At 35.3% G+C, this 10390-nt stretch overlaps 1 long non-coding RNA gene across 5 annotated transcripts; it reads left to right on the top strand.

Moving 5' to 3' along the window:
• The first annotated feature begins 1214 nt into the window (after positions 1 to 1214).
• Positions 1215 to 9508, top strand: LOC113347942. Of its 5 annotated transcripts, none has more exons than XR_003359345.1 (10): positions 1215 to 1621; positions 1721 to 1880; positions 1995 to 2124; positions 3035 to 3235; positions 4170 to 5587; positions 5672 to 5766; positions 5868 to 6006; positions 6102 to 6257; positions 7675 to 8114; positions 8936 to 9508. It is a non-coding gene; the product is annotated as an uncharacterized LOC113347942 (long non-coding RNA). The 5 variants fall into 5 exon arrangements; XR_003359348.1 differs by having other exon boundaries at positions 5865 to 6006; XR_003359346.1 differs by having other exon boundaries at positions 4170 to 4347; positions 5241 to 5766; positions 8936 to 9507.
• The last annotated feature ends 882 nt before the right edge of the window (positions 9509 to 10390 follow it).

Genomic DNA, 10390 nt, shown 5'->3' with positions numbered 1-10390 from the left:
GAGCGTGTTTCCATGATGATGAGCTAATTCTCGCGCAACCAAGGCAATGGATGAAGCTATCTATGCATGAATGATTGATAACAATTTTATTTTCTCTAATTTACAATTTATAATTCATTCAATCACCGCTTTTGTGGAGTTCTAAATGTTCACATAATTTTCTTAATTACTTGTGATTCAATTTGATAGATTATACTTTGTTTAATTGATTGATAGTCTATTCTTAGGGAGTACAATTAATATTTGGGAATATGTTTGATTATGTGTGAATTAAGAAATAAAGGACTTAAAGGATAGTTAGAGTTTTGAAACATATTTGGTATCGTTCATTCATGTGTAATAGTGGAATCTAGTGTCTTGGTGACTTTTTGTTGATTTCGTCCCAAGCACTAACCTTCTTTCAATTTTTTTCCTCGAAAAGAGGTTAACCTCAGAACTTATATTGAGAAAACCTATTTAGGTAATCGGAAACCTTACAGGAAGTTTTTCAAGATCATTCAAAAGTCATGCATATCGTAATATCTACACCGATTCTTGCCTATCAAATCTATCCCTTCAAAACATGCCGAGCTTCTTTCATGCTCCCTAATGTTAAGGCAATTTTAAAAAACAATGGAATGTACAGCTGCAACACTAGATAAAAACACTGGATTAGGCAAATATTTAGTTTATAAAATGGATTTACAAAACAAAGATACATAAAACAACGATATGAAATCCCTCTCTTCGCAGACGTCCCCCTCATATTATCAAAAAGAGAGGAAACGAAAATAATTATAAACAAAAAAAATTCCATGAGTCTAATAGGATGTTTTATAAGTTGTTTTTGGGTTTCGGGAAGTCGAAAAGTCAGAAATCGGTTGGCACTTTGCAATAATTTTTCAGAACGACTTTTAAAATATGAAAAAGTCAATTTTTTGTAAAGCAAAATAATTTTGTTTCTGACTTCTGATTTAAATTTTGCTATTGGAGAAGGTATCCAAACGCACCGGAAGCCTAGCTTCAAGGCATTTTTTAGGTCAACAAATTCCTTTCCTTTGCTTCTCCTCCGCCTCACATCCCAATGCTCTCAAATCAAAACCCCGGTTCAATACACAACCCGTCCTTGCTAGAAACTCAAGAAACCGGTCATAATCTTAATCTCTTCAGATGGGTTTCGATTTTGGTATCAATATAAAAGCTCCAACACTCAACATTCATCATTTAATCAGTAATGGGACTGAAGCAGAAATGGGTTTAATATTATTAAGGTAATACTAATTGTAAAAATAATATAATTATAAGAAATCAAAGATTGTTGAAATTAAAAAAATGAAAAGAAAATGAAAACCAAATGTCAGTATGGTCAACTGATAGAGTTGAAAGAGTGGAGTTTGAAATTCCATGGGAAGAGGTGTTATTTGATTTTCCACCCTATAATGGAGTTTCAACTACCTAGAATTGGAACTCCACCTTTGACTTCATCCGTGGACTGAACTCCACCCTCAACTCCATCCGTTCCAAACGCACCCTTACTGATCCTGTATCTGGTGATAAATTCCCAATGCTGAGTAAAGAACCAAAATGGTGGTTCTCTAGCAGTTTCCAAAACTCTCATAGCCCCTAAACTTCTCATTTCGTTGTAAGTACTAATACATCTCTCGCTTGTATCCTTATGTTTGATATTTTATTCTAGGTTTGATTGAATCTGATATTTTGTGAAATCCCTTTTGTGTGTTAGGTTAAGAAGAAAATGACAACAGTACCGGGGCTTTTATTTGGGAGATCGTGAAGAGAAACAATGCTCTCCTCGTCAAAGAGTTCAGAACTGGAAATCAAATGGTTCAGTTCGGTAAAGAACCTAACAATCTTTACAAACTTTAACTCCTTCAAACATTCTGGTAATAAAAACTTCATCTTGTCTTGTACTTTTGAGTTTTGATTTGGGTTTGTTTGTGATATTTTAGAATTTTGTTAATGATTTGTTGTTTTGTTGGTGATTTGGGATATTGTAGGGTTAGCGAATGCAAAGGTGTTGTTCTTGCTACTACCAAGACTAACAAACAGAAGAACCCTTCAGCTTTGGTACACAAAACTGTCATGAAGAAGGAATTCAGTAGAATGGCCAAGGATGTTGCCAACCAGGTAATTTATTGAACAAATTCTTCACTATATTTTGATGTATAAGTTTTATGATGCATATGTGGATTAGTGGAGAGCTTTATTATGTTTGTATAAATGAAATTTGTAATCTCGTATTGTATATGATTCAGCGTATATAGAGTAATGTATGTTTAGTGTAAGTTCATATTGTGATGACTTAGCTGGAATTTTGAGTAATTTAGTAGTGGGTCTAGCATTGTAGTTGTCATGTTCTAGTGTAGTGTTAATAGTGAAGTCTTGGTGCCCTATTAGCTTAATTTGCAAAGAAATTAGTCATGTGTTATGTAGACATTTATGTTTCAAAGAGATTGATTACTTGCAGTATAGTGTAATCAGCAGTGTTCTGCTTCTGTCTGTATTGCTTACATTGATGTTCTTCTGCTATGTGTACTTGGAACAGGGTTACTAGTGTTGTTAGATTTTTGGTTGATTGATACTTAATTTAGTGCAAGTGTTTTCATTTTGGTTGTTATATCTATGTATGGTTATGTAAAGTCCTGGTTGTTATACCCTGCAGTAGGTTACTGTCCGCAACCTTATGTGATTTTCATTTTTTACTTAAACTAGCTTTTGTTATTTTTTCGACTATTGGGGTCCTTTGTAGAAAGATTTTGGTGCTTTGAACACTGACTATCCTCAACTCTTTCTAGGCTTTTTCTTAGTGCTATATTTTGTTGCAATCTGCTTCTCCTGATACTTCTTTTACACTTATTCTTGTTCGGAATGATATAATTTTGGTGCATGTATTACAGTTTGATCAATTTTCAAGCTAGGTGTAGTTCAATGTAATTATTTTTTCGTTCTTGTTGATTACCAAGTAACTGATTATGCAGTGTTGTGCATTGTTGTTCTTCAATTTCTTAACAACTGATTACTTGTTATTATTATTCAGTTTGCCGATTACTTCTAGAGAAGGGACTTGAAGAGTGCAGCTCTTGCAAGGTTGAGCTCTTTGCACAGGAATCTCAAGGTTGCCAAGTCTGGTGCTAAGAAGAGGAACATGCAGACTTCCAAGAAATCTAGCAGGGTTTAAAGATGCAGCAGTTGATCTTTTCTTTTTGTTCTACAAACATCACAATGGTTTTCTTTTTGTGTAAGTTTAATGATTCATATGTGGATATCTTGATTATGTTTGTGCAGATGAATTTTATAATATGGTATTATATATGATTCAGCATGATGTAGAACAATGTGCATTTAGTGTAAGTTCATATTATCATCACTTAGCTGGAATTTGATGTGGGTCTAGGATTGTAGTTGTAGTGTGGAACTGTTAATAGTGAAATCTAATAGATACCCTATTAGCTTGATTTGCAAAGAAATTAGTTATGTGTTCTGTAGACATTTATGTTTCAAAGAGATTGATGACTTGCAGTATATTGTAATCAGCTGTGTTCTGCTTCTGTCTGTGTTGCTTACATTGATGTTCATCTGCTATGTGTACTTGGAACAGGGTTACTAGTGTTGTTAGAATTTTGTTTGGTTGATACATGATTTAGTGCAAGTGTTTTCATTTTGGTTGTTATATCTATGTATGGTTATGTAAAGTCCTAGATGTAAAAGAAACTTTCAAGTCCTTGATTAGGACTACGTGAATTGAAACATGTACTGGGGATATGTTTTACACAATGATCTTATTTTGCTTAGCTTGAGTTTGTGCTTCTGTATGTATGCAATTTTTTGTTTTGTGGTAATCCTGCAGTAGGGTTACTGTCCGCAACCTTACGTGATTTTTTACTTAAACCAGCTTTTGCTCGTTTTTCGACTATTGGTACCTTTGTAGAATGATTTTTGTGCTTTGAACACTAAATATCCTTAACTCTTTTTAGGCTTTTTCGTAGTGCTATATTTCATCTCTTGCAATCTGGTTCTCCTGTTACTTCTTTTACACATTGTTCTTTTTTATAAAGTTGCAAGCTGGGTATAGTTAAATGTAATTATTTTTTTGTTCTTGTTGAATACCAAGTAACTGATTATGCATTGCTGTGCTTCAAGTTCTTAAAAGCTGGTTGCTTGTTATTATTTAGGTTGCCGACAAGTTCTACAGAAGGGAATTGAAGAGTGCAGCTCTTGCAAGGTTGAGCGCTGTGCACAGGAGTCTCAAGGTTGCCAAGTCTGGTGTTAAGAAGAGGAACAGGCAGACCTCACTCCACGAAATCTAACAGAGTTCAAAGATGAAGTTGATCTTCTCTTTTTGTTCTACAGGTATCACAAGGGTTTTTGATATGTTAGTGTTGAAGAGTTTGAATGTTTAATCAAGTTCTTTCGTTCTTGTTATCAAACTATGGATTGGTTAACGTTGATGTTCAATGTTTTTCCTACTTAGTCATGAAAGATTACCTTTGTTTAGTTTCTGTTCAAACTTTGTCCAATTTCTATTTAGTTCCTAGGAGAAATCATGGCTTGACTACTTCCCCTACCTGTATGGCAAGAACTACCTTAAATTTCTTACTAGGACTTAAACTCAACAACAGGTGATTCTGGAAGCAGGATAATCAAGGATTGGCTTTGATGTTTGTATTAGAATCCAAAGAACAGGTTCAACCATGAACAAAGACTTGTTTTTCGAAAATTTACAGAAATATAAACATGGCTTTGTTACCTCCCTCCCCATCCTTATACTTGGCCAGGTTTAATTTCTGTTCTATGTATTGTCCTCAACTTCTTGAGATCTTCAAGAATCCACACGTTTATAATCTCTCTTTTAATATTTCCTTCTCCGTGGTTTCATTTTCAAGTCATACTGAGAATGCCTTATTTATTGTTATTATTGACATTAGAATTGGAACTTTAGAAGCTTGTATGCTTAGCATGACTCGAGAAAACTGAAACTACATGACAACTTCTCACCTTCTACTTTAGTTAAGTTGAAACTTTAGAGTTGGAACTTTCAATAATTCCCTAATATTAAATTTTGTTCCAACCATCGTAAGTTAAGTTGCAGCATATACATATATATAGTTAAATCGGTTGTTAGTTATACTTGCATATTTGTTCAACTCCTTTAATCATTCTCTTCCTCTTGTTGGATTTTTCGGGTTACTTCTTATACCATACGATATTTTATATGCTATATTGCTATTACTTTATCTTAAAAGGAAAATGAAAAGGTGTGCCATGGGCCTGAAAAAGCAGGGCCGACCCCTAAGTCAAGTTTAGCAAGACTTTTGGTCTTGGAGTAGCACGGGATGTTAGGTCCGCAGAGGGGCATTTCTCCTCCCTAACATCTTCACATCCACTGCTCTCAAAACCCCAACTCAACTCACAACCCGTCCACTACAGAAACTCAAGAAACCAGTCGTAATCTTAATTTCTTCAGATGGGTTTCGATTTGGTTATCAATACAAAACAGAATCACTGAATATTCATCGATTAGTCCATAATGGGACTGAAGCAGTTAATCCCAGTTTTTCCAATACTCACTTTCCCAAATTGCTACTCAATTGTAAGTGGTCTTAACCCTGAATCACAATGGAATTGTTAAAACTACTTTACTGATCCTGTGTCTGGTGATAAATTCTCAATGCAGTGTAAAGAACCAAAATGGTGGTTCTCTAGTCGTCTGCGAAACTCCCAGAGCAGCAGCACAAAGAAGAAGAAAAGCCCTAAACTTCTCATTTCCTTGTAAGTATAATAAAACCCCTCGCTTGATTCGATTCTTATGATTGATTTTGATTCTGGATTTGATTGAGTTTGATCTGTGTTTTGTTTGTTATGCAAAGTAGAAAATGACAACAACGCTTCCCTCGTCAAAGAGTTGGGAAATGGAAATCAAATGGTTCAGCTCAGTAAAGAACCCAACAATCTTTACAACAACGTTAACTCCTTCAAAAACTCTGCTAAGAAAAGCGACATCTGAGTCTTGTACTTTTGAGTTCTTATTTGGGTTTGGTTAATTGTTGGTGAGATTTTAAGGATTTTTTTAATGAATTTTGTTGGTGGTAATTTGGGTGTTGTAGGGTTAGCGAATGCAAAGACTTTTTCAGTTCAAGCTGGAAAAGATTCAAGTTTTGTTCTTGCAACTACTATGACTAACAAACAGAAGAAGTAAAGAAGTACACAAAACTGTCATGAAGAAGGAATTCAGTAAAATGGCTAAGGCTGCTGCACACCAGGTAATTTAGTAAATAAACCCTTTACTCATGTTTATCAGATTTTGTTATCCAAGTTTTATGGTACATATATGGATAGCCTGATTATGTTTGTGTAGATGACTTTTGTAATCTGGTAATGTATATGATTCAGCAAGGTGTAGAATAATGTATGTTTGGAGTAAGAATATGAGTTCGTACTGTGATGGGTTAGCTGGAATTTGGAATAATTTAGTAATGGAGTCTCAGAGATTAGTCTGTTAGCTTAATTGTCATTGTCATGTTGTAGTTCTGGTTCATATTGTGATGTTGTTGTGTGAAGCCTACAAAGAAATTAGTCTGTTCTGTAGACATTTATGTTTCAGAGAGATTGATGACTCGCAGTAGGGTGTGGTCAGTTATGTTTTGTGTCTTACTGCTTTCGTCAATGTTGAGCTGCTATGTGTACTTGGAACAGGGGTACTAGTTTGGTTAGAATTTTGATTGCTTGTTACATGATTTAGTGCAAGTGTTTTCGATTTGGTTGTTACTCTGTGTACTCTGTTCTGTAAAAAAAGTTATCAATGCCTTTATTAGGACAAACATGTATTACATACTGACCCTATGTTGCTTAACTTGAGTTTGTATGTATGTATGTATGCAAATTTTTTTGGGGGTAAACCTGCAGTAGGGTTTCTGTCTGCGACCATATATGGTTATATACTTAAACTAGCATTTGTTCTGTTTTTGACTAGTGGTATCTTTGTTGCATGAGTTTGGTGCTTTGAACACTTAATATTCGTACTTTTCTTAGACTTTTTCTTAGTGCTATATTTTGTCTGGTGCAATCTGCTTCTCCTGTTGCTTCTTTTACATAGTGCTATATTTGTAATGGTGTCTCTCATTCTACTTGTCATGTTGTAGTGTGGAATTGTCAGTTCTGAAGTCTAATTCAAACCCTATTAGCTTAATTTACAAAAACATTGATCATGTATTCTGTTGACATATATGTTTCAGGGAGGTTGATGCCTTGCAGTATTGTGTATTCAGTTATGTTTCACTTTTATGTCTGTATTGCTTCCACCAATGCTTAGCTGTTCATGTGTACTTGGAACATGTATTCTGTGTATGTATGTTTAGCTTAGCTTGGCCTCATTTTGCTTAGCTTGAGTTTGTGTATGTATGCCATTTTGGTTCGGGGTAAACCTCTTCTTACGCTTTTTCTTATTGCGGGGTAAACCTCTTCTTTGGTTTCTCCTAGTGCTATATTTTGTTGCAGTCTGGTTCTCCTGTTACTTCTTTTAGACATTTGGTGCAAATATCGTAGTTTTACTAAGTTTCAAGCTGGGTTTGGTTGTGTAATTACTCTTTCATTCTGATTGATTTCCAAGAAACTGTTTATGCGTTGTTGTGAACTGTTCTTTAAATTCTTTAAAACTGATTGCTTGTTGTTATTATTCAGGTTGCCGATTACTTCTACAGAAGGGACTTGAAGAGTACAGCTCCTGCAAGGTTGAGCTCTGTGCACAGGAGTCTCAAGGTTGCCAAGTCTGGTGTTAAGAAGATGAACAGGCGGACTTCCAAGATATCTAACCGGGTTTAAAGATGCAGCAGTTGATCTTTTCTTTTTGTTCTACAGACATCACAATTGTTTTTGATATATTAATGTTAAAGAGTTTGAATGAATGTAGTTCTTTTAATTTTCTGGTTTTCAAACTATGCATTGGTCACTAGTACGGTGTCATTTCTCCTGTACGTTGAATTTGGGATCTGTATTTGCTCTTTGGAGCTTGTATCAATGAACTATCCCCTTGGTCAAACAAAAACAAACTATGGATTGGATAATGTTCTCGTTCAATGAAGAAGGAATTCAGTAGAATGGCTAAGGCTGCTGCCAACCAGGTAATTTATTAAATAAACTCTTCACTCATGTTTATCAGATTTTGTTATCTAAGTTTTAGAATGGCTAAGGATAGCCTGATTATGTTTGTGTAGATGAATTTTGTAATCTGCCAGTGTATATGATTCGTCACGATGTAGAATAATGTATGCTTGGTGTAAGAATATGAGTTCATATTGTGATGGGTTAGAAATTAGTCTGTGTTCTGTTGACTTTTATGTTTCAAAGAGATTGGCGACTTGCAATATGGTGCGGTCACTTATGTTTTGCATCTTATTGCTTCAATCGATGTGGAGCTGCTATGTGTACTTGGAACAGGGTTACTAGATCTTGCTGACCTTATGTTCTCATTGCCTTGATTAGGACAAGCATGTAATGGATATCTGTGTAACATACTGACGTTATGTTTCTTAGCTTGAGTTTGTATGTATGTGCGCAAAACAAATTTGGGGTAAGCCTGCAGTAGGGTTCCTGTCTACAACCATGTATGATTATATACTTAAACTAGCTTTTGTTTGGTTTTTGACTACTGATACCTTTGTTGCATGAGTTTGGTGCTTTGAACGCTAAATATCCTTACTCTTCTTAGACTTTTTCTTAGTGCTATATTTTGTTTGATGCAATCTGGTTCTCCTGTTACTTCTCTTACAGATTGTTCTTGTTTAGAATGGCGTACTTTTGGTGCATATATCGTAGTTTTACCAAGTTTCAAGCTAAATTTAGTTCTATGTAATTATTCTTTCATTCTCTTTGATAAGCAAGAAACTGATTGTGCATTGTTGTTCTTTAAGCTCTTAAAAGCTGATTGCTTGTTGTTGGTCAGGTTGCCGTTAACTTCTACAGAAGGGACTTGAAGGGTGCAGCTCTTGCAAGGTAGAGAGCTGTTCACAGGAGTCTCAAGGTTGCCTAGTCTGGTGTTAGCAAGAGGAACAGGCAGACTTCTAAGAATGATTACCTTTGTCCAAGTTCAAGATTATATAAAAAATATTTCAATGAAAAAACAGAAGAAAATTAACTTCCAAAGTAAAAGTTGTATACAGATTCACTAGATTTAGAAACTGAATACTATGTGATCAGAAAGCTGGGCAGCTTTGAATGTTTCTAAAGGGCACCCATCCAACTTACGTCCCCAGCAATCGAGACTAACCCCATTGCTGTTCAAAAGGAAATACAGAGTGAGACCAGCTTCAAGAGCCCTATGAAAGTCAACGACATCATGGTTGTTATCCTCCAAGAATTGGTTGTCAACTATCTTAGGGAACTGGAGTCTCTCAAACACTTTTTAACTGTTCCTCTTCCACCAACTTTGTTACCCCCAGGCAATATTTGGGTAATTGGTTTGCGTGATAGCATGTTTGGAAGGAGAGTCTGCATGCGATGTACATATTTATTAAAATCAATAGTTGAATTAAGAAACAATCATTATGAAAAGCTCTAGAATCAAAATTTTAATGATTAAAATCATCAAACACAAAATGCTGCAATTCTGATATCAAACTTTCTGAAGTAGGTGGCATGAGCCATCATTTGAGAAAAGTGACACAGAAGGATTTCCACTAAGAAAGCTGGGACATACTGGTTCACCATTTCTTTAATAGAGATTATAGAGGAGAAGAGAGATTTTTAATGGACGAAAGTGTTCCCTTTTTTGCTTTTTTTTTTTTTATAGACATTCATATACATGGCAAGTATGTGATTCATCTACTTAAGAATTAGAAATAGACAAAGTGGTTGTGGGTGACTAGGTTGTGGGTGCAACAATTTGCACTTGCTACAGATAAATCAAAGAGTATGTACTTTAGTCACCCAGTAGAAGGGCCTCCTGCAGTCGGCCCACTAACGAATTTGTCTTTGAACCTTACAGATGTATAAGGGATGATACCGGTATTACTGAGAGCTGATACCATTTAACCGATCCAATGGTCAGGATCGTTTAAGGTCTTGATATGGTATCAACCCTTAGTAATGTTAGTATAAGCCCTTATATGGTATCAACCCTCAGTAATGTTAGTATCTGCCCTTATAAATCGTGGGATGTAGGTGTTCATTGGATTCCAGAGTAATATAGCATTCACCTGCATCAAGTTCAAAATCCAATAAATCATTAAGATCTGCCGCAGACCAATCTATCTATGTTCGTCGGTTTGGTTAAGTCGGCAGGTTGGTTGAGTTTTATTTAATTCAAAATATGTTATGTATGATTTTTTAATCCAAAATATATTACTTATGAACTTGACAAGTGGGCTTAAGCCCAGCCGGGTGTAAAAGAAGGAGTCAT

This window comes from Papaver somniferum, chromosome 2 (genome assembly GCF_003573695.1).
Source record: "Papaver somniferum cultivar HN1 chromosome 2, ASM357369v1, whole genome shotgun sequence".
NCBI lineage: Eukaryota > Viridiplantae > Streptophyta > Magnoliopsida > Ranunculales > Papaveraceae > Papaver > Papaver somniferum.
The sequence above is the reverse complement of the archived record's forward strand: the minus strand, read 5'-3'. Positions and strand labels throughout refer to the sequence as shown.